This window comes from Cnephaeus nilssonii (genome assembly GCF_951640355.1).
Source record: "Cnephaeus nilssonii genome assembly, chromosome: 8".
Taxonomy (NCBI): domain Eukaryota; kingdom Metazoa; phylum Chordata; class Mammalia; order Chiroptera; family Vespertilionidae; genus Cnephaeus; species Cnephaeus nilssonii.
Window position 1 is genome coordinate 89,322,631 of NC_137079.1, and position 27,885 is coordinate 89,350,515.

Sequence of the window (27,885 nt, forward strand, 5' to 3'; positions counted from 1 at the left end):
GGTGAAAAGTATGCTGGTGTTCATTATACTATTCTTTCAACTTAGTAGGTTTAAAATTTTTCAAAATAAAAAGTTGGGAGAAAATGTCACTAGAAGAAGTAGGGAGGTAAAAAGATGAGTTATTCTAAACATCAGGTGGTTAAAGACTGGAACTAAAGATACATTAAAAAAACTTAGTTAACTATCTAATCAAAAAATTATACTCTAAGGGGGAGAGAGCAACCAAAGGACTTGTATGCATGCATATAAGCCTAACCAATGGACACAGACACCAGTGGGGTGAGGGCATGAACGGCAGTGGGATGGGAGGGGCAATGGGGGGATAAGGACACATATGTAATACCTTAATCAATAAAGACAAAAAAGTTATACTCTGTTAGGATTTGGTGGAAAAAATAACTAGGAATTATGATTCTAAATTTTCTAATAAAATTAAAAAAAAATTTTAAGAGCCCTGGAGAATCTTCTTATTTGTGTCTACCATCCTACTGACATTTACAATAATCAAAGAGAGTCATGATTTCAAATGTATATCATTAAATAACTAGAGGCCCAGTGCATGAAAATTCATGCATTGGAGGGGGGTCCCTCAGCCCGGCCTGCCCCCTCTCATGGTCCGGGAGCCCTCGGGTGGGAGGCGACCCAGCAATCAGGGGAAGGCGATGCCCCCATCACACCTCTGCTGCTGCCACTGCCGGCAGTGCAAGCCTCGGGCGGCCCTGGGCAGCTGGGCAGCCGCCATCCAAGGCTTGCCTGCACCTCGGGCGTCGGCTGGGCAGTCGCCAACAGAGGCTTGCCTGAGCCTTGGGCCGGCCCTGGGAGGCTGGGTGGCTAAGGGGACTGGGGGACTCCGGAGGCAGATGCACGGAGCGGCTGGACCCGCCTGGGGCCGGGCCCAGCCATGCCACATGCCTGCTGCCCCGGCAGGACTTAGGGGACTGGGTGCTGCCATCTTGTGGCTGTGGGTGCCACCATATTTGTGAGGGTGTGACAGTCAATTAGCATATTCCCTCTTTATTAGATAGGATAGTGCCTAGGACTGCAGTCAAATAGGAAAGTCAAACTATTTTTAAATTTAAAAAAAATCATCTGGCTGCAAATTTAATAAAGCCATTGGGGCACATGGTGAGCGCATGTGCATGCATACACACACATACAGAAACATTTCTTTTATTCAGGGGTCACACTTAAATTCTTTCTGGAATAAGATAAAATGTATGTACTAGCCCATACTTTAATTAATCATTCCATCATTATTGTTCAAGTTGATAGAGTTCAATTCTTAGGTTCATAAAGAATACCATGTTGATTTTTTTTGTTTCAGTATTTCTTTAGAACAAACATCTAGAAATGAATACTTCATGTGGTAACTTCTCTGAAAGCTGGCTTAGTTACACTTCGCCCATTCTCAATGCTAAAGATAAAGAGTGAATCCATGTTACTAAGAAATCATGTATGGATCTTTAGGCCAGACTCTGACCACAAACCATGGGATTGTTAGTTAGGGTTGAAGCAAGCTTCTATAACAATACTGTCATTTAAATCAGATGGAAATTTGTCTGTCACTTTATTGCTCAGATAAGAATGGTCAGGGCTGGTGGGATGGATCCAACATTCCCAACACATGGCTTCCATTTCTGGGTTCAAAGTGACTAGCCCATTCTCATTATTTTACAGATAACGGGAAGGAGGAAATAATCTGGTAGTAACTATACCAATTGTTTCAAACGCAAGATACAAAAGTGGCACACACCATTCTAGATCACATCCTATTGGTTCCCTCTAGCTCCAAGAGAGGAGAGAAAATGAAGTTTTCTTGGATAGCCAAGTGCTCAGCTAAAACTGGGAGAAGAGATTTGGGGATACAATTAGCAATCTGCCATAGCTTGCAACCGAGGTCTTAGAAACCAAAAGATGAACAATCCAGAGAGCGTTGTGTAATTGCTTCTTTCTTCTAGGATCCCTGTTTTGCTCAGCCTTTGATATGTAAGCATTAGAAATGTTAGCTTCAGATAGTGAAACCTTGGCTAACCTGACAAGAAATCAAGATTTAGTAAACTCCTGGGGGATAAGAGATCAACCAAAGAGCTTGTATGCATATAAGCATAACCAATGGACACAAGCAATGGGGGTGGGGGTGCAGGCTGGGAGAGAACATGGGGGGAAAATGGGACATACGTAACACTTTCAACAATAAAGAAATTTAAAAAAAGATTTAGTAAACTCCTAAATGTGACATTTTAATGGAGTATGGACAAACTGGAGTGGCTAAGTGCTGATGTCATTGGCTACAGGTTTTTTGAATTCATAGTGAGTTTCCTCTCCCCCCCCCCTTCTCTTTCTCTCTCTCTCTCTCTGTCTCACCCCTCGTTCTCTACATTACCTTTCTGGTTTTGGAACTCTAATTTTTGCTATTGATAGGAAAACAAGAAAAAAATCAGAGTTTTCAGTGGAAAAAACAAATTTTAAAGAGAATTTTTAACAAGATGCCTAATAAACAATGGTCTATTCGCACAGCTGAAAGCTCTACTCACAAATCTTTTTCTCTTTTAGATTTGTGAGGAACAAGGGGTTATATTCTCTGCATGGGATTTTGCTTCTGGGCTAGGGTTGACTGCAAGTTTATTGGAATCAGCACTACGCTTTGTTTTGTTTTTACCATAAGGGACTTGTGCAAAGAGCCCCAGTGCTCATCATGTGCTGTGAGGAAAACGGAGAGAGTTTGCAGAACAGTTCTTCCCCTTCATTCAAAATTAGGTTCAAGCTGAGAACCACTGGTGATTTTTCAAGTCTTGTTTTGGATGGAATATGCAGACATATTTGAATTAATTAGTGTTGCAAGGCTACACTTAGCACTGAGACTGAGTTAGGGCCTGATAGGAGCACTGAGCCAGGAATCACAAAACTGGTGCTGGAGATGTATGATTTCATCTGCTCAGACTTGTTCTGCTATTTCAGTCTCTTGGTGTCTAATGACAATTTATTCTTAAAACATACGTCTCTCTTCCTTTTATCTCAAGAACCTCTGCTTGGGTTATTATTCAGGTAGAGGTGCCTCAGGCCAAACCAGGGAGGAAAATATTACACGATGGCCCAGAGTACGTCATAGGAGCTTTTTTGTTTGTTTGTTGTGTTTATTTAAATTTTTATTTTGAAATAATTTTAGACTTACAGGACAATTACACATATACTACAGAAAATTATTATGTGCTCTTCAGTCAAGTTCCCCTAAAATTAATATCTTATATAATAATAGGACAATTATCAAAAGAAAGTATCAGTGGTTTAATACAATAATCAAATTATAGACATTACTTGGATTTTATCAGTTTGTCCACTAATATTCTCATTTTGTCTCAGCATCCAATTCAAGATTCCACTTGCACCTAGTTGTTCAAGTGTCCTAGACCTCATGGGGGGACTAAGAATATTGACACCTGAATAATATTGATCAGTTATATTATAGAATGTCCTTCAATTTGGGTTTATCTAATGTCTCTTATAATTAGAATGAGGTTATGCATTTTTCAAGAATGTTTCAGAAGTGATATGTCCTTCTCAGTGCATTATGTCTGGGGGTAAATGATGTTGCTATGTTTTATTATTTATGGTTTTAACTTTGATTATTTGGTTCAGTTGGTGTCTATTGTGTTTCTCCTAAGAGCTTCTGACGTCAAAATCTGAAGCTCAGAATATCTACTATTTAAGATGAAGTCAACATTTAATTTCCACGATGCGGCTCGCAGCAGCTGCCTTCCCTAAGGAAGCAGAATTCCTTACACCCCCAGAATTGGGTACAAGAGACCAAGAGGCCTATGTCTGGAGTTGTGGCTCAAGTTTTTGCCTGACAGTGCTTGGCTTGCTTAAGCATGCTGTGGCAGTTAAAATAACCACTAAGGCAGGGGAGGACACAGGCCAGAGTCTAGGGAGGTCCTGAAAGGGGCTGCGTAAAAGCACATGGAAGGCAAAGAGAACTGAAGCCATAGTAACGGGCCTAGGAGGCAGGAAGGCTGCCATGGGGTCACTGGGAGAAAGGCTTCCTGCCATTGTCTGGTTACCGGGGTGGGTTGAAAATAAAAATAGGTGGAATTTAAAGACTGCTTGTTTGCATTTGGAGCATACCCATGCAAAAAAATCCATTTTTGCTGTGTATAAGGGCCATTAAGAAATGACTCAGGGCATGTTAGTCCTGTGAGCATGGGATGACATGGAGGTCAGAAACCCAAGGAGAGGGGCTGGTAAACTCCAACCATGGTCTAAGCCATCTAGAAGGAGTTTCTCAGCCTATGGATTTCAGTCAGCATGTGTGACAGAACAGAGTATGATGCAATAAATAAACACTGGAGTCTGATATAACACTTAGGGCACAGCATGGATCACTCAAAAAGTACTGTTTCATAAATGCTGAACAAAGGTTGAAAGCCAGGTTCTAAATGATTCTTAGACTCTCACTCTACTTCCCCATGATAATTTTTGACAGACCAATAGTCCAGAGAAGGCTATTTGAGGATGTTGTATTCTTCTCAGGCACTTTTTTTCCCTTTAGTGTTTTTTTTGTTGTTATTGTTAGTTTTTGTTTGTATTATGTATGTCAATTATGTATATCAAAATAAACATAATAATTTAATGAACCCAAATGTATCCATCAACTAATCAACTACCTTCAACAATTATCAATTCATGGCCAATCTTCTCTCACCCATACTCCCCATCTATTTTATCACTTTATATTATTTGGAAACAAATTATGGACATATGATTTGATATAAAATATTTCATGCTGTATTTCTGAAATAAATAAGGACTCTTTATAAAAAAATAACTATTTCATTATCGTGCCATAAAAATTATAATTCTGTAATACCATCAAATATCCAGAAGTGTTCCAATTTGTAGTCCCTTACATCTAACCATGTCCTGTTCATGGTTCCCCTCAGACCTACTGTATGCCCCATTCTGAGAGAAAAACCGAGGCAGACTTATCATGTAAGGAAAGAAGTTTTCTGCCTTGGCCCTTTTGTTTCTAACGTATAGTAATGTAACAAGTATGTGATGTGCCAGGAACAGAGAGGGCGACCTCCAAATTGGAGACAAGCACATTGGCAACATAAAGAGAAAGTAACTGGCAAATCCCTAATTCTGGAAGATGCCCAGATTGGCTGGGCCTGGAGCCAGTAGCTTAACAAGTTTCCATTGTTATTGGCAGCCCACAAATTTAGGAGCAGACAGGGGACCTTCTTAGCATGGGGAATTTGTTAGCCGAGACTGTATGCATTTAAAAAGCACAATCAACCTGTAGTGAGCTAAGGGATTAAACATGATTTTTCTCAACTTGAATGACCCTTCTGCCTAAATTAAGCTGCCTATTTAGTGCCCTTAATAAATACATAGATAATTTAAACCATGTGGCAGTAAATTGAAAACGTGGACTTTTTGAACTATGTATTTTCTTTCTCATGTTGGAACACTTCCCTTGAGAAAAATCTCAGGTCTCATGATTATGGAAAAGAAATATCTGTATATCTTTCTGATTAAGGGCTTCGTGATACACACTTACACATCAATCACTTTTTCTTCTTTCTTGGCTAAAGTGAGGCATATGCTTCTGAGAAAAGTGTTCCATCCACACTTCTCTGGCAGCTTCTTGGTCTATTTGTCAACAAAACAAAATGTGAAAGGGTATATTTCTATAAAAGTAATTATGTTTCAAAGCAGCTTGTTATTATATACCATGCAGCATCACATTGAACCAATATGCTATTTTCTGCCTGATTGTTAGAAGTAGTGATCTGTATTCACAAGTCAGTAAAATATTCAAATATGTATCTTTGTTGCTTGATTGGGGAAAATAATACTCCCTGCAGGAATACCTGGAGAATGGACTCAATGATTTGATATTCAAGTTGTCAAATACCTATATTCATCTACTGATATTTATCTACAGAGAGAGAGAGAGTTCTTTTCATATTAGGAATCTTGGTTCAGATTTTTAAAAAGTTCGTAATGTAACAAAGATTTTTTCAAGTAATTTATGTGTGACTCTCCCCTTTCCTTAAATTAGTGGATCACATCAAAGAGTGTCTCAACTTTTAGAACTTTGTTACAATTTGCTTTATCCTCTTTCATCTGTGTCCAAAGAAAGGTCCATACGTAGTTCTCTGTGCTCACAGGACCCGGTCTCCTCATCTCTGTGGTCAGATTGCTTCTGAGACAGTTTTTACCACAAATTCTCTAGAGACAACGTCTGCAGCTTCCCTTCAGATTTCCAGCTGTGACCGTCACCATTATCAAGCAGAGATGCTTAGACAAAATACGACAAATATTGAAATTCCAATTTTGATATGCATTAACTTTCTCCTACTACAAATGTGGCAAAGAGAGGATTTTATCAGTAGATCATTCTTGGCGTCTACAAAGACATCAAAGATATTTTAAGAAGAGATTCAGCCACCCAAAGAGGGGAGAAATGTTTACATAGGCGAATTTTATCTGGTTAAAACTTCTTCTTTTCTCTTGGGAGATGGGAGCCAAATTGTCTGGTAAAGCATGTGAAGATAAAAAACGTTGACCTTTTGAGTCCATTAGGCCCTAACATGGAGCTAGCATCCTGCCACCGCCTTTGAATTAGTTCTCTGACTTCTCTGTAGCTGACTGTCTATGTCAAGATCAATTATATCATTTGAAGGAGCCAGTCTTTCCGATGGAAACATAAAAGCTTCTTAGGAAGCCTTTATACTGTATGAGTTTGTAAATCTAAATATTGCATGGAGCTCTTGATTCAACAATGCTCCTTTATTCTAATAATTTACTGAAACTAATTGGATACAGGACGCAGCTAAGTGGTAAGCAAGTTGAGATGTCTAAGTTAGCTTCTGAGAATACATTGCAGAAGAGAGTAAAATCCCCTGGCTATTTTCTTAATGATGTGATCAGCATGTCTCTGCAAGGTGTTAAGGGAAAAGGGGCTAAGAAATTGTCCTTTACAAATTATTTAGAGGTTATAATTAGAAATAATCTGTAAAGTATTCATATTAGATATCATTTGAACAGTCCTATATAATAAAAGGCTAATAAGCAAATCGACCGAACAGCAGAACGACCGGTCGCTATGACGCGCACTGACCACCAGGGAGTAGACACTTAATGCAGGAGCTTCCCCCTGGTGGTCATTGAGCTCCCACAGGGGGAGTGCCACTCAGCCAGAAGCCGGGCTCATGGCTGGCGAGTGCAGTGGCGGTGGCGGGAGCCTCTCCCGCCTCCGCAGCAGCGCTAAGGATGTCCAATGGATGGCTTAGGCCCATGTGGGGAGCAGGCCTAAGCCATCCATTGGACATCCCCCAAGGGCACAGGCCGGGCTGAAGGACCCTCACCCCCTGAGTGCACGAATTTCGTGCACGGGGCCTCTAGTTAAAATATAAAAGGCAGGCTTTACTTCCTTATCAGGATTATGGAAAAGGTAGGTTCATTGGAAGCAAAATGACTATTTGTGATGACTTTTATGTTGGATCTAGTATTATTTGTAAAATCACAAATGTAGATGTGTTTTCTCTTTTTCCTCATATTGAACTACTGGTGTTTATAAAACATATATAATGCAATGCTATAACAAATGGTACATTTTGGTAGTTTTGGTATAACCAAATCCTGGTGGAGATATAACAAGCCCAGTGAGTGGAATATATCTAGACCAGCTCTCTACAGTCCTGCTGTCCGATATGGTAGCCACTAGCCACCTGTCCCTATTTAAATTAAAATTGAAGCTCAGTTCTTCAGTTGCCCTGGCCACATTTCAAGTGCTTAATAGCTACCATGTTAGACATTTCCAACAGTGCAGGAAGTTTTTTAGAAAGTGCTGTTCTAAAGAATCCTGAATTCACTGGATAATTATCCCTGCTGCTCACACTTGATCTCTGCATTTTCTCACCTGGGAAGTAAGATGGTAGAGTTACGAGTACATAGTTCTAGGGGCTTCCTACTTCTGAGTACTTTCCCAAGTACTTTCCTGATTACCTGAGGGCCACATACACAAGAAGACTCTCAGAAAAGCCATATGATGAGAAAGACAGCAAAACTGGGGAGAGGGGTGTCTTGAAACCTACACAATTCTATTTAATCCCACCACCATGAGCACAGGTTACAGAACTTGGGAAAAGTCACTAAATTACTTTGAGTCTCTTCACTCATTCAGTAAATGAAGGCCCTGAGCTGAATGATCTCCAAGGCCTGTTTGGCTCTAAACTTTAAAAAAAAATATCCCTCGCTAATGAGGTTGAATCAACCAGATTTTGGTTCTGTGTAGTCTATACTGTTTTCTTTGAAAACATTCCGAATTCTCACAACACCCATTCAAAGAAGAGAAAACTTATTACCATTTTCCTTTCCATGAAAGATTTATGGCAATGAAGTTCTCCCTACACCCAGAATTTGGAAGATGTATGAAAAATTGCCAGTCAAGCAGCTGTTTTCAATATAAAGATTCTTGGCGTCTGTGTGCAGGGTATCAGAATGATCAAAGTTTGCACTTTTCTTCCAAAGATCTGGGTGTCTTACAGTTACCATGTGAAAAATACTTAGCTTGGTATTTGAATTTGATCTGTAGCTAGTTAACTACAGCCTTTACCTTTTAATACTATAAGCAGTATAGAAAAGATCATTTTTAGTCATTTGATTTGAAGATTTTGGCATAAATGTATCCATCAAAGGTTTTTGTTCAATTGACATTAAATGATTAGTTATAGATTATTTCCATTTGGGTAGTTTATCCAGAACATTGGAAAACCGAGGCTAAAATTAAGGACAAGGCTCTATATATTCATTCAAACTATATTTAATGACCAGTTCTATTGGCAGGCACTATTCTAGAAAGTGAACACTCAGTAATAAGCAAGGGAAACAAAAAGCTCTCTTCCAAAGAAGTTTGTATTCTAGAGAGAAGTCTTTGGTAGATTTGCCAAAGCAAGGAATTAGAGTTTCCAAAATGTTAATAGAGATCGCACAGACAAAGATTGTGTTCAAGTGAGGTTAGGAAATTGTGTACAAAACAAAATTAAATTGTTTTTGTTTATTTGTTTGTTTATTGTTGTGGTGGGATATACAGAGGTTTTTCTTTGCCAAGTGCATTGTGAATTTCCAAGGTAAGAATATAGTAGGCAATATAAAATAAACTCTTTTGATCACTGAACAAGTTTTTCCCCCGCAGAATGATTCAGAAAAATGATTAAGGCTCTGTTGGAAAGCAACAGCTTGATAGAAAACTTTTACAGTTGGATGATGAGCTAAGTCATTAAGACTGAGACCTATTACATTCCCCAGTTAGGGCCCAACCGTGACTTCCAATTCATTAGACTCTCCAGGGCTTTATGCCTTGGCGTCGTTTCAGACATATAAAACAGGCCACCGAATACATCTTCAACAACCAAAAGACAACTGAGAAGGATCATAGGGGTGATATGCAGTTTGCTTTGTTAAATCAAAACTATAGCAATGCCACACCTACAGTGCAGGTGCCTAATGTTCACGGGCTATAGACTCAGAGGCCTGAGTTAAAATCCAAACTCTACCTTTTATTTGCTGAGTATCCTCAGAGGAGTTGCTCACTTCTCTGAGCCTGTTGTTTTTCTGTAAGAAAGAGGAGATAGTAGTCCTTTCATGGCTCGTTATGAGCCCCAAAGAAGATCCTTTTGGTGCGCGTGCTTTGTAACCTTGGCTCAGACTACCGAGCTGGATGCACTGGCATGAGCCACATGGTTATGCCCCTCGTCCAAATGGGTATTGTGGCAATGCAGGAATCTGGGATCTACACTCTCTTATTCCGGCTAAGTGACAGAACATGGCCCTTCCCTTACTTATAAAAAATTCTCCCTCCAAGCAGAGCACTCAGCATTAGAGACTCAGTAACAAGTACAAATCTGTTTGCAAATTTATATAGTTTGAGTACAAAAAGTATGCTTACATTTCCAGTATACTGTCAAATATGGCATTGCTTATGTGTTGTTGTTTTTAAAAAGGGAACATGCTTATTTTTGTATTAATTATGCTAGCAAGCTGATTTTTCTCTAATAGACTGCTGGAATGCCAAAAAGACTACAACAATATTTTTTACCAAAATTATCACTTGATTTTTTTGAACCTGGGCTTCCCTTAGATTATTTTGTGGAACTTACCATCTTCCAAATGCTATTGCAATTCTTGGTCAGCAGCCTGTCCCCCCAGCAGAGAGGCTGAAAAGAAACTCTTGGTAAGATTCTCTTAGTAGTCCCCAGTGGTCAGGGCTGACATGCAGGGTCCTCTAGTAAAGAAATCATTCTCCTCCATCAACAGCTTTGAGAAGTGAAATAACAAAAGCATGATCTCTCCAAAAAAGGCATTAGTGATGGTTAGAAGGCTGAAGGGGAGGTATTTGCTGACTTGACAAACCATGATTACTTTTTACAGCTCATGAAACTGTCTTTTAAAGAGACATGCTCTATGGCCTTAAGTTTGAGGCACTCACGATTTTAGAAATGTCATCTTTTGGAAAGATGAGATGCTTCAATGAAAAAAAGAAGAGAGAGATTAATAGCATAGTTTTGCTCAGTGCTAAACTTTTGTTGGCAAACAGAGAAGAGAACAGAAAACACATCTTCAGAGGCCCATGGGCTGGGAGGCTGTACCATCCCTTAGCACAGATAACCCCCTGTTCTTTAATAACAAGGTCTGTTAGTCTGCTCTATTTTATAAACAGATAATTAATGGCCTGAATTGAATTATGGCTTTGCTCCTTGATAGGTGGTGACCTGGAGCATATCAATTATTAACCTCAGTGAGTTTTGATTATTTTTTCTTGTGTAAAAAAAAGAAAGGAGTAGCAGGCTTCTCTTTGACTGTTGAAATAATCAGCAGCTAAAGACACCCTGGTGAAATATGTCACATAATATCACTCTTCTACTCAAAATCTTCCAATAGCTATCCTTGTCACTTGAAGTAAAGCTAAGATCCTGACAGTGGCCTACAAGAAATATACCATAGGATCTGCCTCCCTTCCTCTTCTATGACCTTATTAAGCTTCCCTCTAACCTTGCTGGCCTCCTTGTTGTTGCTTAAACAAGCCAGGGTCATGCCTGCCTCAGGGCCTTGGCACATACTGTTTCCTTTGAGTAGAGTGCCTTACTCCAGATGTTAGCATGCCTTGGATCTTTAGCTCAAATATCGCCTTCTCAGGGATCCTATCAATCTTATTTAAAATTGCACACTTTCTTTCTTCCTTGCCCCAACCCCTTTGCTCTTCCATACTATTTCCCCCCATAACACCACCACTTAACGTATATATTTTGCTCATTTATGATGTTTGTTATCTGCCTTTCTCTTCCTAAATGAAGCTTATGATAATAGTAGGGATTTTTTTTTTTCTGTTCACTGGTGTAGTCCAAGTCCTTGGAAGAGTGGCTGGCACATAGTAGGCACTAAATAAATAAATATTTGTTAGATGGGTGGATATTAAATTATAAACAATTAAAGCACCTAACACTGTGTCTTTGGTTTAAAAAAAAAGAGTAGGAAGAGAGAAGAGAGACACTGGCTTGAACGGGTAGCATGTTTAAAATGTTATTCCACTGATTTGTGGCAGCTGTCAAAAAACCAACCCACACATCACTTGCTAGTCACAAAGGGAACACATGTTAAAAATAAATTTTATAAAAGGAATTTTTTTACAGAAGAATACTATCTAGTAAATGTTGAAGGAGTGGTAGGAATAAAGAATCACCATTTTACAGTCCAGTGAAATAGTTGATCTGGCATGGCTCATCAATGGATATTAAAACTCTGAGATGAGAAGGAGGAGGAAGTTGATGGCTGAGTGGGACTAAACTGTAAACCCACAGATTTCTTGCTAGTCATATAACTAGGAGTATTTTTTAAAACACAGTTATCTTACTGCCGTTATTTGCCCTGTCAAGAGCCTCAGGAGATAAGAGGAATTCAAAGAGGAGGTGTGTGCTCCTACATAAACACTTCTACCCACCCCAGAGCCCCAAACCCAGGGCCCAAGCTGCTTTAGGGCAAGGCCTGTGTGGCTCCACATGCCATCGAGCATTCTCCCGCTGGTGTGGGTCGCAGCCTACAATCTTTAACCTTACCAACAGAGCTTATCAGTAAGTTATGTTACCTAATGAAAACAGCTTCATTCAGAGCTTTATTTCCCCCACTGACTATTTTTCACTTCCATTCAGTTCTCCTTTCACTCCTAGATTATTCAACTCGAATGGTATGTGTTTCTAAGCAACTAATTTCAATGGTTTCTTCTACTCCTCACTGTTCCTTGTCACTTTCATCATATGATGGATCAATAGTTTGGGCTCTGCAGAAGCCATTGGTGAGGAAAGAGCTTCTTCGCCAGCCCAATCCGGCCACCCATCCTCTCTGTAAACTGTCAGGGGGCGAACCTGGAGCATGGATTAATATCACTTTCCGTTATAAAACCACCTGGTGCCTAGGTTTCTGCAAAAAAGGAAGACAACAGCATTCAGTTGGAAAACAACTCAGAGGAAACTGGGAATTCATTGCCTGCAAAGGAGTCATCCAGTCCTAGGCACCCTGATGATTAAATCCTCTGCAAGGAGCACTGTCTAAACTCAGTCTTTCCTTTTTCTTCTCTTCTTTTTTTTTCCTGTTTACTCTTTTAAAAGAAGAAGCAAAAATTCATTTCCTTCCTAAGCAGAGAGTTTATGGTGGGTAATAGGATGTCAACAAGTTTTCAGGGTAGCTGGACCCTAGATTGCATGGGGACTTGCTTGTAAGTGATACCATTTTAAAAACTAATGAAGCTTCACAGCAAAGCAATATAACATCCAAAAACACAGCAGAGGGGCCTCGTGAACCACATTCCTTCCTTCTCAGGCCAGCCTTGGGAATACACCTCCCAGACTGGCAGCCTGGCTTTTGATTAGAAAGTTTACGTAGAAATTAAAATAAAATATTTTTGGAACTCCCTTTTTTGGTAACACAATTGCTTTATGGATTTAGAGAAAATGGACTAAGTGTGGTTTTGGCATTTCTGTTTATGTCACACCTAGAAGGCAATTTTGTAGTGGTCCTGACAGTTTCCCCAGCCCCTGACTCATTTTTTCTCTTGTTCTTTGAGTGTGGGGCTCCCACTTTTTATCTTCATAAACTCCATACTTTAAATATTGATTGTTAAGCATGTACTGTATCGTGAGTAATAGTCCAGATGACCTTGGGGTTTTCTTTGAGCTTCACAAAATAGCCCTGTCTGATAGTCCTCATGGATGGATAGATTGGGAAGTCCAGCTGGTGAGGTCTGAGCATAGTTAGAGGTGAGGTGAAAGGATCTACGAGATGGGTCCTCTGAGGTTCCACTATCAGAATCAAGGCCCAGAATTAGGAGGTGCCGTATCCAATCTCAGTAAGACAGTCCAACATGATCAGCCCAGAATGGGGAGCCAGGAGGTCAAATCATCAAGTGCAGTCAGAGCCAAGCTGAGGCCTGGAGAAATTCCGTGGTCATGGTTTGCCTTTCAGAGGTGTTTAATGTGGTGATGATTGCCTTGAGCCTAAATGAGAGACATGAAAAAGGCTAAGGGAAGGGGACATTTTCAAGTACCCAACCAGTTTTGGAGACCTGCCAAACCCTGGGAGAATATGCAAATGAACAATGGCCAATCCACATATGCTCATAGAGCTCTGACCCATTGGCTCTGAAGCCATCGGCCCAGAGTAGGCAGGACCTGGTCAATAATTGTCATCTTCCCTATGTTTTGTCTTCCTTTTCCAACTCAGTACCAATCAGAGAAAGTTAAATATGAATACGGTCCTCCAACCATTCACATAAGATGCAATGCTTCTAGTTAGCCCACCTCCAGGTTCCTCAACAGCATCCAGTCAGAGCACAGAAGCTTATCGTTTTTCACTCCAAGGCTTCTCCGCTCCTCTGCCTGTCTATGAGTCTCTGCCAAATGCAAGTGACGAGGGCTAATTCCCCTGCTACACAACAAGCTGAACAAATAGCCTGGGTGTCCCCCTTTGGATAGTCTGTTTATTTCCACAGATGTATAATAGACATATGAAGACTCATTATTTGCAAAAGCATCCCAGAACCTACACATCTGAATAATGCGGCACTCTTCAAGTATTCTCTTTGGAGAATTAAGATATATTTCAATGATACTGTACTGTAATTACTCAAAATATTTTGGCATTCCTTTTTTTGTAAGCATTGAATTTATAGGGTTGGATAGTGGACTCACTCTCTCTCCATCTCACCATACTTTGACAGTTTCATTTTCTCTCTCTCTCTCTCTCTCTCTCTCTCTCTCTCTCTCTCTCTCTCACACACACACACACACACACACACACACACACACACACACACACACCAGTACACCTCATTTCTGGCCAAGAATATGCCTTAATGGTAATATTCACCATCCCTGTCTCCAAAATGATTTTTAATTATTTTCCTAATCAGCCCACACATCCACAAGAGTTTGTTATTTACCAAAATTATATTCCAAAAAGTGACTAAATGTTTTGCCATCCATTTGAGAGATTTGTCAGACTCTTCCTATCTTTGCATTTTGCCGTTCAGGAGGACAAGGGAAAATATTTAATGCATTTTGCTTTGTCTCAAATGTTCCCTAAGTCCATTCTCCCCCGTGTTCTTCCACAGATGAGAGGCATCACCAATGTGCATACCAGAGTGGGGAGGGTGGGCCCTGCCTCACTGGCAAAACAGTTGTGAGTTCTCACTCCCTCGGCATGCTCATGGAACAGGCTCCTTCATGTTTGCTCTCATCAGTATCTGTGGCAGAGATCATTTTGGAAAATTATAAAACATGTGAGCAATTGCAAGCAATCATTTTGGCTTTTATTCTCATTGTAAATTTTTACGATAAAATGATACTTGTCCATGTACATCAGTGTTTTTGTTCACAAGGTTCAAATATCAGAATTCTGCCAAGTGGCTTTTTCAGTCTGGGTGAGCTTATAATGATTCTAGCTCTCGTAAAGGGACTGAAAAAGCAGCTCTGGGTCAGCAATGTTCCCTTTGTTGTAAATCTGGCGTGCACTGACACAAATGTTAGGGACATGCTGGAGTGTTTATGATGTACTCAAGCTGTAGAGCTGAAAGCCCACTGAAGGACAATTGCTGGAAACAGTCTATAAACAATTTATCATAAACATATTCAAAATGGGCACTTTGCTTTGAAATGATAAAATCATTGACTTGTTTGGAATACCCACACGGATCCTTGAAATTCTTCAGAAATTCTCTAAGTGGAATGCTATGTGGTTGGGGATGACTAGAGAGATATTTTTGCAGTTTTATTCTAATTTTTCACCCTATACCAGCCATTAGGGATGAGTGAGTGGGAGTCTCCCCAATCCTCCTCTTCTCCTTCTTGTCGCTCAAGAAATTTCTTATCTTTCTTAGTCCTTAAACATCAATTACTCCTCAGGGACACGTCATTGGCACTGCTTTCCTGTTTGTTCAAATGACCTTGAGGGACTGGCAGAAAACAATCAAGGGGACTCTGAGTCTGGTGGTTGTCTCTCTGAACATTATCTCCTCACTGGGAGACCACGGTAATGAGAAAAGGATGCTTCTGCTCCAATGTACCCTGACTCAGGAACGGCAGCCATTATTCATGAGCCCAGGCAGTTCTGGGGAAGAGGTCATCTCCTCAGTCTGCTGCCCTTTGGCCCTTCTCTGCCCCTGACCTGGGAGTAGACGCAGTCCTCTCTTCTCCTGTAGCAATACATGCTGATCTCCATCGTAACACAGCACTCTATTGCTGGTGTATGCACTGGTTATCCATTCCTTAGGGCAGGGACTGCATCTTGTATTCTGTATTACCTGCTGAACCCAGTAAGCAATAATGAGAAGTGTCCAAAGCCCAAATTGGTGCTGAGCATTTCAGGGGATCAGGAATAAAATATGTAAGTACATATATGTAGAATCGCATATATACATACATAGGTATATTTAAATGACATGATTTAGATCCTCTGGGATTATTGGTAGAAGAAATAAATTTGTGTGAAATAAAGCACAGTGAAAGTGGGTCATAAGACTACACAATGTTTTTTTTTTATTGGTTTTAGAGATTGTTTTTATTTGATATTATAAATAGAGAACACCAGAAAATTTTACAAAGATTAAAATTCTGATAGCTAATTTCTATTATTCTGCTTCCTATATTTAAATTTTATAAATATTCATTAGCTTTACAAGGGTATAATGTTATTTCTAAAGCTATCTAATGATAAACACATTATCCCTTAATATTTACATTAAATATTGACTTATTTTTCTATTTAAAATGGTAAAACTCTTAAATTTGTCCAGAAAATTTGCAATTCTTACAATTACCAATTATTCTTACATTTTACTCTTGTAATAAAAAATATAATGTATACTTCAATTGACCGATAGAATTTTTTTTGCTATCACATGGATGAATCTAAAAAGTTAACTTTATTTTTTTAAATATATTTTTGTTGATTTCAGAGAGGAAGGGAGATGGAGAGAGAAATAGAAACATCAATGATTAGAGAGAATCATTGATTGGTTGCCTCCTGCATGCCCCCTACTGAGGATCAAGCCCACAACCCAGGCATGTGTCCTTGATCAGACTCAAACCTGGGATCTTTCAGTCTGTAGGCCAGCACTCTGTCCACTGAGCCAAACTGGCCAGGGCATAGTTAACTTTATTTTTAAGAGTATTACTGAAGTTCCCCATTCCCCCTCCCAAGCCCCCCTCTACCCAGTCCCTTCACCATACTATTGTCTGTGTTCATGGGTTATACATAAAAGTTCTTTGCTTATTCTCTGTCCATCACCCCCCCGTCACCATTTCCTCGGAGATCCTCAATCTGTTCTATGCTTCCATGCCTGTGGACCTATTTCATCCATTTATTTTGTTCATTAAATCCCACACATAAGTGAAATCATCTGATACTTGTCTTTCTCTGACTGGCTTATTTTGCTTAGCATAAAACTTTCCATGTCCCTCCATGCTGTCTCAAAGGGTAAGACATCCTTTAAAAAATATATACTTTTTAATTGATTTTTAGAAAGAAAGGAAGGGAGAGGGATAAAGACATAGAAACATCAGTGCATGCCCCTAATGGGGATGGAGCCTACAACCCAGGTATGTGCCCTGGCCAGGAATGGAACCTTGACCTCTTGGTTCCTGGGTCAACTCTCAACTGCTGAGCCATACTGGCCAGGAAGATCCTTTTTTTTTTCCTCCCAATTGGCTCCTTGTGAGACTGAAAGCTCAAGATGTAAAAATCACTTATAAAACTTAACACTCTCAACCCTGGCCAATGTTGCTCAGTGTTTGGAGTATTGGCCCACACACCTAAGGGTTGGGGGTTTGATTTCCAGTCAAGGACATGTACCTGGGTTGCAAGTTCCATCCCAGCCCAGGTTGGGTGGGCATATGCAGAGGCAACAGGTTAATCTGTCTCTCTCACATTGATGTTTCTCTCCTCTCTCCTCCCACCCTCCCTTCCACTTTCTCTAAAAACCAATAAAAAAAATATCCTGGGATGATGTTTAACAACAACAAAAACACACAATACTTTGAAGCCATAGGTAATATATTATTAATATAATACAATGTGACTTTTAAAAGTCACATTCTATTTCCTCAGAGAGAGGAGATTTCAGACACCCAAGAGCCTGGGAACTTTAGTAGTAGAACTTCTTATTGCTTCAGAAAACCTACTATCTCGAAAATGTAGTGACTAACCATTTAAGGAGGTTTTGTCTATCTGTGGGCTTGATCATATTCACTTTAACCTTTATCTCACTTGATTTCTTGTGGAGAGCGGCTACAGTATTTGGACAGGTTCAAGCCTCGGACTAATGAGAGGGCACAGTCCTCTCGTGGCCACGTGCAAGTCCCAGCTTGGAGGGTAGAGCCCTTGCAGCACAATTATAGCCAACAGCTATAGTTGTAAGCTTGAACCTATGGTCCGGACATGTGGCCCCACATGTCTGAGTGATGTGGGCTTGATAGCCTTCAGGTGCATGTAATTGAGTAGGATCAAAATTCATGAGAATGTTGTAAACATCTTGACCATGCCCTTACTTTGCCTCCTGTCATCTGGCTATAAAATAAAGACACAGCTTGTAGTCCGTGGCACTGTCGCTAGCTCTCCATCAGAGAGGCTCTCCATAAGAGAGGACAGCATCCCACTGAGACCCAGCTTTCATTCTCTTGTCTGTCTTTTCTCAATCCTTCACTGCCACCACTCAGGTTCACCCTTGTCCATGCTGGCAGGGCACAATTTCTCTGTATATAATTTGGGTTAGAGCTCTAAATTTCCTTTCAGCTTTCAAGTATGATTATTTATTTTTTATTATTTTTTTATTTTATTTGTTATTGGTTAAAGTATTACAAATAGGAGAAACCAAGATGGTGGTATAGGTAAACACCTAAACTATTGCCTCGCACAACAATTTCAAAACTGCAACTAAAAGACAAAATGAACATCATCCAGAACCACAGGAAAGCTGGCTGAGTGGAAATTCTACAACTATAAGGAAAGAGGAAAGCACATGGAGAACCAGAGGAGCTGCAAAAGGCTGAGGTACGGAGACACGCGCACGGGCAGCTGAGTGCCTGGCTGGCTATCTCTAGCGGGAAGGAGACAAAAGCTCCCAACTGTGCTGAACCCCAGTTCCGACTGCACTGAACCCCAGTTCCGGGAGAGACCCTGGGGACCCAGGCTTATACGGGAGGATTCTGGACTGTCAGGCGGAAACTCAGGGAAGCCGCGAAAGGCAGAGGTCTGGAGGCGCGCGTGCTAGTGCATGAAGAGAGGACTGACTGCTGAGTGCGCTGCTGGGTTTCTCTAGTGGGTGGGAAACGGAAGCTTCCCACTACGCTGAACTCCAGTTCCGATCGAGAATTTGGGAATCCAGATTCATCAGGGAAGAAACTGGACTGTCTGGCAGTGGGCGAAACTCGAGGGTGGCTTACACTTAGAGGTGCTTGCAGCGATTACCGAGGGACACTGAGACCCAGGGGCCTCATAGGGCAGGGCTGATGGGAAGCCAAGGCTGTCTGCTCCACCCTGAGACTCTGCCCCACCCAAGCTGAGCACAGAGGCTTTTTCAATTTTGCAAGTCTTGTCTCATAAGGCTGTCTCCAGCACAGAAGTTCTCCCGGCATAGACACAGCTGATCCTCACAGCCAATTGGCCTGGAGGTCAATTCCTCCCAGTGATACCAACAACAATCAAGACTTAACTACAACAAGGCTGTACACACAGTCCACAAAGGGGTGCACCAAGAGTGACTGGGAAGGCCAAGCCACTGGGCCATATAGGACACCTAGCACACAAAGCTACCCTACCAACTCAGGGAAGCAGCAAAAATGCGGAGACAAAGAAACAGATCACAAACGAAAGAAATGGAGAAAAACAAATGACTGGATATAGAGTTCAAAACCACGGTTATAAGGTTTTTCAAGAATTTCCTAGAAAAGGCCAATAAATTTAGTGAGACCCTCGAGGATATGAAAAAGGAGCAACTAGAAATTAAACATACACTAACTGAAATAAAAAATATTATACAGAGATCCAACAGCAGACTAGAGGACCGCAAGAATCAAGTCAAAGATTTGAAATACAAAGAAGCAAAAAACACTCAACTGGAAAAGCAAAAAGAAAAAAGAATTCAAAAAGTAGAAGATAGTGTAAGAAGCCTCTGGGACAACTTCAAGTGTACCAACATCAGAATAATGGGGGTGCCAGAAGAAGAGAGAGAGCAAGATACTGAAAACCTATTTGAAGAAATAATGACTGAAAACTTCTCCCACCTGGTGAAAGAAATCAACTTACAAGTCCAGGAAGCACACAGAACCCCAAACAAAAGGAATCCAAAGAGGACCATACCAAGACACATCATAATTAAAATGTCAAGAGCAAAAGACAAAGAATATTAAAAGCAGCAAGAGAAAAACAGTTAATTACCTACAAGGGAGCACCCATATGATTGTCAGCTGATTTCTCAACAGAAACTATGCAGGCCAGACGGGAGTGGCAAGAAATATTCAAAGTGATGAATAGCAAGAACCTACAACCAAGACTATTCTACACAGCAAAGCTATCATTCAGAATTGAAGGTCAGCTAAAGAGCTTCACAGATAAGAAAAAGCTAAAGGAGTTCATCACCACCAAACCAGTATTATATGAAATGCTGAAAGGTATTCTTTCAGAAGAGGAAGAAGAAGAAAAAGGTAAAGATAAAAATTATGAACAACAAATACATATCTATCAACAAGTGAATCTAAAAATCAAGTGAATTAAAAATCTGATGAACAGAATAAACTGGTGAATATAATAGAATCAGGGGCATAGAAAGGGAGTGGACTGAAAATTCTCAGGGGGAAAGGGGTGTGGGGAGTGCGGGAAGAGATTGGACAAAAATCGTACACCTTTGGATGAGGACATTGCGGGGAGGTAAGGGCAGAGGGTGGGGTGGGAACCGAGTGGAGGGGAACTATGAGGGGGGGAAAGAGGAACAATTGTAATAATCTGAACAGTAAAGATTTATTAAATTTTTAAAAAAAAGTATTACAAATAGTAGTACATATGTCTCCTTTTTTGTCCAAGTTAACGTTCCCCCAACCTCCCTTACCCACCCCCGGCACATGCCCTCAGCCTTGTCCCAGTGTCTTGCGTCCATTGATTATGCTTATATGAATGCACATAAGTCCTTCAGTTGATCTCTTACCTCCCTCACCCCAACCATCCCCAGCCTTCCCGCTGTAGTTTGACAGTCTGTTTGATGCTTCTCTGCCTCTGTACCTATTTTTGTTCATCAGTTTATAATGTTTTTTATTATCCATAAATGAGTGAGATCATGTGGTATTTTTCTTTCAGTGCTGGCTTATTTCACTTAGCATAATACTCTCCAGTTTCATCCATGCTATTACAAATGGTAAAAATTCCTTCTCTTTTATAGCAGCGTAGTGTTCCATTGTGTAGATGTACCACTGTTTTCTAATCCACTCATCAGCTGATGGGCATTTAGGCTGTTTCCAAATCTAAGCTATTGTAAATTGTGCTGCTATGAACATAGGGGTGCTTATATCCTTTCTGATTGGTGTTTCTAGTTTCTTGGGATATATTCCTAGAAGTGGGATTACTGGGTCAAATGGCAGTTCCATTTTTAAATTTTTGAGGAAATGCCATACTGTTTTCCACAGTGGCTGCACCAGTCTGCATTCCTACCAGCAGTGAAGGAGGGTTCCTTTTCCTCCACATCCTCTCCAGCACTTGTCGTTTGTTGATTTATTGATGATAGCCATTCTGACAGGTGTGAGGTGGTACCTCATTGTTGTTTTGATTTGCATCTCTTCAGATAATTAGTGACTTTGAGCATGTTTTCATATGTCTCTTGGCTTTTTGAATTTACTCTTTGAAAAGTGTCTACTTAGGTCCTTTGCCCATTTTTTGATTGGGTTTTTTGTCTTCCTTTCATTAAGTTGTATGAGTTCCCTGTAAATGTTCGAGATTAAACCCTTATCGAAGATAACATTGGCAAATATGTTCTCCCATGCAGTGGGCTTTCTTGTTGTTTTGTTGATGGTTTCTTTTGCTGTGCAGAAGCTTTTTATTTTGAAGTAGTCCCATTTGTTTATTTTCTCCTTAGTTTCCATTGACCTAGGAGCTGTATCATTAAATATATTGCTACAACAAATGTCTGCTATTTTGCTGCCTATGGCTTCTTCTAAGATTTTTATGGTTTCCCATCTTATGTTTAAGTCCTTTATCTATTTTGATTTTATTTTTGTGTATGGTGTAAGTTGGAGGTCTAGTTTCATTTTTTTGCAAATATCCGTCCAGTTTTCCCAACACCATTTATTGAAGAGACTGTCTTGACTCCATTGTATGGTCTTGCATCCTTTGACAAATATTAATTGAGAATAATGGCTTATGTCAATTTCTGGGTTCTTTGTTCTGTTCCACTGGTCTATATGACTGTTCTTGTGCCAGTACCAGGCAGTTTTGAGAACAATGGCTTTGTAGGATAGCTTGATAGCTGGTATTGAGATCCCTCCAACATTGTTCTTCTTTCTCAAGATTGCTGCAGCTATTCGGGGTCTTTTTTTATTCCAGATGAATTTTTGGAGAATTTCTTCTAGGCCTTTGAAGTATGCCGTTGGTATTTTAATGGGGATTCCATTGAATTTATACATTGCTTTGGGTAGTATGGATATTTTAATGATGTTGATTTTACCAATCCATGAACATGGTATATTCTTCCATTTGTTCATGTCTTACTCTATATCCTTTTTCAGCGTTCTGAAATTTTCTGAGTACAGGTCCTTTATCTCCTTGGTTAAGTTTATTCCTAGGCATCTTAATTTTTTTTGTTGCAATGGTAAATGGGATTGCTTTTTAAATTTCTCTTTCTGTGAGTTCATTATTGGTGTATAGAAAAGCCATAGATTTTTGGGTGTTAATTTTGTATCCTGCTACATTGCCAAATTCATTTATTAAGTCTAGTAGTTTTTTTATGGAGTCTTCTGGGTTTTCTATGTACAATATCATGTCATCTGAGAATAAGGACAGTTTTACTTGTTCTTTTCCTATTTGGATGCCTTTTATTTCTTCTTCTTGTCTGATTGCAATGGCTAGTACTTCCAGTACTATGTCGAACAGGAGTGGTGAGAGTGGACATCCCTGTTTTGTTCCTGTTCTTAGTGGAAATGGTTTTAGTTTTTGCCCATTGAGTATGATGTTGGTAGTGGGTTTGTCATATATGGCTTTTATTATGTTGAGGTATAATCCTTCTAATCCCAATTTGCTGAGGGATTTTTATCAAGAAAGGGTGTTGGATTTTGTCAAATGCTTTTTCTGCATGAATGGATATAATTATATGGTTTTTATCTGTCAGTTTGTTTATATGGTGTATCACATTTATTGATTTGTAGATATTGTACCATCCTTCCATTCCGGGAATAAATCCATTCCCAGAATAAAAGATCATGTGTATGATCTTTCTAATGTAATGCTGGATTCGATTTGCTAGAATTTTGTTGAGGATTTTGACGTCTATGTTCATGAGGGATATTGGCCTATAATTCTCTTTCTTTGTATTGCCTTTATCTGGTTTTGGGATTAGGGTAATGCTGGCTTTGTAGAAAGAGCTTGGAAGTGCTCCTTCCTCTTGAATTTTTTGGAATAGTCTGAGGAAGCTAGGTTTTATTTCTTCTTTGAATGTTTTATAAAACTCTCCTATGAAGCCATCTGGTCCAGGGCTTTTGTTTTTTGGAGGATTTTTTATTACTGCTTCAATTTCCTCCATAGTTATCGGCCTATTCAGATTTTTTTATACCTCCTGGTTGAGTTTTGGAAGGTTGTATTTTTTTAGGAATATGTCCATTTCTTTTAGATTGACCAGTTTGTTGGAGTAGAGTTGCTCATAGTATTTTTTTTTTATGATTCTTCTTATTTCTGTGGGGTCTGTTGTTATCAATTATTTATTTTTATTTGCTTTGTTTCTCTTGATAGATTGATTGATTAATCAATAGATCAATCAATGATTGAAAAAAAGGAAAAGAAAGTCAAATATGTGGATATAGATATATAGCCTATATCATGGCAAGTCACTCACCTAGACTGCAGCATGTATTTCCTAGGAATGAGGGCATTCTATAACATAATGAAATTTCCTTTATCACAGCTAAGAAGTATTAACATATATCATATAATAGGCAGGCCCTATTTAAATTTCCCAATTTTCTCAAAATTGCCTTTTTTTCTTTCTCTGATCCAGCATCCAGTAAATATTCACATAGTCTATTTGGTTGCTATATATTGTTGGTCTTTTTACTATAATACATTTCTCAGTTCTCTTTCCTTTGCGTTATTATTATTTTTTTATTGACAGTTATCTTTCTGAAGAGTTCAGGGAAATTCTTTTCCAGAATGTCCCACTGTATTGTTTTATATGCTTGTTTCTTTATGATTGGATTCGGGTTAAACTATTTGGTAAAATATTATATAATAATATTATATAAGTTAATAAGTGATTTGTCCATAAGTGAAATAATTTTCATTTATTTTAAGTATTTTCATCATAAATATAATCTAATGTTATAGTGGTAGAATTGTCTTAACTCACACAATAAAATTTTTATGTATTTTCAATACTTTTCCTATTATTATTTTTAACAGTTTTAATTACACTGAGTGGCCAGATTATTATGATCTCTGAATGCATAATAATCTGGCCACTCAGTTATACCCTATATAATAAAAGGCTAATATGAAAATTGTCCCCTCGACCAGGAGTTTGACCAGCAGGTAGGCCGGCAAATTGCCCATGTGCCCTCCCTCTGGCCAGGCTAGCTGAACCCCACCCATGCACGAATTCATGCACCGGGCCTCATATATATATATATATATATATATATATATATATATATATATACACACACACACACACACACACACACACACATATATATATATATATATATATCCTATCTAATAATAAACAAATATGCAAATTGACCATACCTCCGACACACCCACAAGCCACGCCCTCCATCCGATCAGAGCGAGTATGCAAATTAACCCAAACCAAGATGGCTACAGCCACAGAGAGCAAGGTTTCCTAGGTAACAGAGGAAGCCAAGCTTTCCGCCTGCCCTTGCCAGGCCTAAGCCTCCACTCAAGCTACAAAGTTTCAATTATAGAAGGTAAACAAATTCAAACAAATGGCGGCAGAATGGAGCTTGAGAGAGCAGGCCAGGGTTGCCGTCGGCAACAGGGGAAGCAAAGCTTTCCGCACACCCTGGCCGAGCCCACCCGCTTAAGGCAACAAAGTTTCAATTATAACCCCAACACAAATGGCTACAGGCCTTGGACGGAGCCCCAGGCTTGGCTCTGCTCCAGGCTACAAAGTTTCAATTGTAGAAGGAAAATAAATTCCAGATACCAGGGCCTCTGCTTGGGTTGCCAGGGGGCGTGGCCGGCCTGCAAACCACCACAGGCCCCTCGCTCAGGCCGCCCCACACCCCAAGGGAACCCCCACCTGATCCGGGACGCCCTTCAGGGCAAACCAGCTGGCCCCCACCCCTGTATCAGGCCTCTATCCTATCTAATAAAAGAGTAATATGCAGATTGATCATCACTGCAACACACAATATAGCTGCCCCTATGTGGTCAAAGATCCTGCCCCCATGTGGACACAAGATGGCCACCACAAGATGGCCAGCAGGAGAGGGCAGTTGGGAGGCACCCGGCCTGCAAAGGAGGGCAGTTGAGAAGGACCAGGCCTGCAAGGGAGGGCAGTTGGAGGTGATCAACCCTGCAGGAGAGGGCAATTAGGGGTAACCAGGCCGGCAGAGGAGGGAAGTTGGGAGCAAACAGGCTGGCAGCAGAGTGGTTAGGGGGTGATCAGGCTGGCAGGCAGAAGAGGTTAGGGGAAATCAGGAAGGCAGGCAGGCAAGCAGTTGGGAGCCAGCAGTCCTGGATTGTGAGAGGGATGTCCGACTGCCCGTTTAGGCCCGAAACGGGCAGTCGGACATCCCTCGAGGGGTCCCAGATTGGAGAGGGTACAGGCTGGGCTGAGGGACAACCCCCTCCGTGCACGAATTTCGTGCACCAGGCCTCTAGTATATATATATATATATATATATATATATATATATATATATATATATATATCTTACCTTATAATAGACAAATATGCAAATTGACCGCACCTTCGCTACGCCCAAGCCACGCCCACTAACCAAGCCACGCCCACCAACCACGCCCACCAGGAAACCGTTGCAGGGACTTTGGGGTGTGGCGGAGCCCAAGGCCGGGAAAGCCTCGGGCGGAGGCTTTCCCGGCCTTGGGCACCAGAGGGGAGCCTGCACCCATCGCAGGAAACCACTCGGGGTTGGCTCCTGCGATCGGTAGCAGGGACGCTGGGTGCGGCCGAGCCCAAGGCCAGAAAAGCCTGGGGCGGAGGCTTTCCGGGCCTTGGGCACCAGCGGGGAGCCTGCACCGATCGCAGGAAACCACTGGGGGTCGGCTCCTGCGATCGGTAGCAGGGACGCTGGGTGCGGGCTTTCCCGGCCTTGGGCACCAGCGGGGAGCCTGCACCCATCGCAGGAAACCACTGGGGGTCGGCTCCTGCGATAGGTAGCAGGGATGCTGGGTGCCGCCGAGCCCAAGGCCACCGCCCGCGGCCAAGCCCCGACCCTGAAAAAGGCAGAAGGCGGTGGCCACAGCCAAGGCCTGGGTCCCCGGTGCTGGCAGAAAACTGGTGCAGGCAGCCAGGTGAATGAAGGTCTATTGCACGAATCTTCGTGCAAACGGGCTACTATATATATATATATATATATATATATATATATATATATATATATATATACTAAGTGGCCAGATTATTATGCATTCAGAGATCATAATAATCTGGCCACTCAGTGTATACTGTAACCTAACTTTGTTTTGTTTTTTCATCTTTATTGTTGAAAGTATTACATATGTCCCCTTCGTCCCCCATTGACTTCTCCCAGCCTGCCCCCACCCCAGGCCTTCACCACCTTATTGTCTGTGTTCCTGGGTTATGCATATATGCATATAAGGTCATTGGTTGATCTCTTCCCACCCACCCACCCTCCACTGCCTTCCCTCTGAGGTTTGACAGTCTGTTTGATGTTTCTATGACTCTGGATCTATTTTTGTTCATCAGTTTATGTTGTTCATCAGATTCCACAGATGAGTGAGACCATGTGATGCTTATCTTTCTCTGACTGGCTTATTTCACTTAGCATAGGTTGTTTTTGACATAACATCACATTATATGCATTTTCAATGATACTATGAGCATCCATTTGCAGTCAGCATCAAGCACTCTTTATTTACTATTTCTTTTCAAGTGTATGACAGCCCCTTGAAGTAGGTTCTTTTATTATCCCCACTAGAGGCCTGATTCACGGATTCATGCACTGGTGGGGTGCTTCAGCCTGGCCTGCACCCTCTCTCAATCCGGGACCCCTCAGGGGATGTTGGACTGCTGGTTTTGACCTGATCCCCACAGGCCGTGGGCTAAAACTGGCAGTCTGACATCCCCTGAAGGATGTAGTAGTCCACAAAGCAGCAGGCAGCTGGGGAGGAGCCCGAGCCCAGGCTGGGCACTGTGGTGTACCCGCTCATCCTGGTTCCACTGTGCCTGCCACTGCTGCTGCTTGGTAAGCTCACTGAGCAGCGCTCCCACTGTGGGAGCACACTGACCACCAGGAGGGGAACTTTTGTGTTGAGTGTCTGCCCCCTGGTGGTCCGTGCACATCATAGCAACTGGTCAGCCGGTTGTTTGGTCATTCAGTAGCTAGGTTGCTTAGGCTTTTATATATATAGGTTTTAAAGTTGGGAAAACTGAGACTCCATCCCACAGTTGGTAAGGGGTAGAGATTTGAAGCCAAATGTATGTGACTCCATTGCACCATCTGTCTTCTATAATTTTTACTTAATGTGCTTTGATTTATTCATTTCATGTAAACACACTAGCAGAGCTTATCAACTTAGGCCTTCCCTGCTTTTCTGAATATTTCACAAGCCTTGCCTTTCTTGACCACTCTCCTTTGAATTATGAGCATAGCTGCAGACGGGCTGCAGCGGTTAGTGCTTTCTACTTTCCCCCTAAGAACTTAATCTAAATTCTCAAAATCTATTTTCTTTCATCAAGGTGACAATGTGATTTGTAGGTAAATGACCAAGTCATCCAGGAGACTGGGTAGGAGTGAGTAAACAAAATAAACCAGATGAGACAACAGCCAGGAGCCAAAGTCTCAAGTACTCCAGGCCGGATTAGACTTTCCTAAAGATAGACAAATTCTGTCCTGGGTCCTGGAGGACCCTGAG